Below are 1,256 nucleotides of genomic sequence, written 5' to 3'. Positions count from 1 at the left end.
TTTATAAATGGAAATATGATCTACTTAAAAATAGGCAAACGCTGTTTTATGTTGCATTTCAGAATAAGTTCGTAGGTTATATACATATTGATTAACAGGTAATTCCCTCCCTCTTCAACCGATATAACCAAAGACAGCCCGTTAAGACTGCTATCAAATCGGTTAAAACTCAGAATCGAAATATATAACCCTAAAATCGTCTAGTCATGTCTGCTCGTCTCTCTCTTGGGTCCACCTCACCCCCCTCCCTTTCCCACCTAGACCGCGGTCGGGAGAACATAACAGCTACCCATCGCCCACCGGGTACTAGGAGGGGGGGGGGTCAGCTCAATCTCGCCTGAACTGCCACTTTTAATGTGCTACCCATCGCCCACCGGGTACTAGGAGGGGGGGGGGTCAGCTCAATCTCGCCTGAACTGCCACTTTTAATGTGGTGCCACGATGGTCGGTGTTTGGATAAAAAGCCTCTGTTACGCAGACAGTTGGATGGAGATCACTTTTTACTAAAAGATTACACAAACAAAAAGAGGCAAATAAAGATGATTAAAGCTCTTTAAGCCTGCTAATACCTAGTTTGACTTACTAAATTCCAAGGAACTTTAAAATGATGACTCGTCAAGAAATACATTTAAAGCGAATGGCCTTCCAATCAAAGTTTTGCAAGACATAATCACCGCGATGGGATCATTAAAATTAGGTAGTACGAAGCCCTGCCATTTAGAGAGACTGGTAGACAAAACCAAGACCAAGTAGTTTTTTCCATGTTCATCAGAAAATGACAGGAAATAGTTAGCTCCGAAATATAATGCTTACTCCTCAATGTACAGTAATTTCCTATAGTAACTGGTCTCAGGGGACTATCTCTTATCTCCTCTCTTAAAATTCCCTCCTTGGCTGAGCTCCGCAGAAACTCAAAGTGGCGTAACTGTTAGAAATAGTGTTGACTCTTAAATAATGCAAACGCTTGTATTATGCAAGTGTGAAATCCTGCATGCTCTATCCGTTATGTGACCTGCTGCTTTCATGCATAAATGATCAGAAACTGTATATCTACGAAATATAGCTTTCCGACGTAAACCTTATAACCATCCTTGCTATGGACAGTACTCTAATGCAATTCTGCTTTATAACATGTCAACTTGAGTGATATATGCTTCTCCAAAAACGAGTATACCAGGTTACAAGTTTCCTTGTGGTGAGAGATGAATTCTGATTAGTACGATTTACTGCGAGTGAGTTACTCTTTGTCAATTCAG

This window comes from Penaeus monodon, chromosome 15, assembly GCF_015228065.2.
Source record: "Penaeus monodon isolate SGIC_2016 chromosome 15, NSTDA_Pmon_1, whole genome shotgun sequence".
Taxonomy (NCBI): domain Eukaryota; kingdom Metazoa; phylum Arthropoda; class Malacostraca; order Decapoda; family Penaeidae; genus Penaeus; species Penaeus monodon.
Note: the sequence above shows the minus strand (reverse complement) of the source record.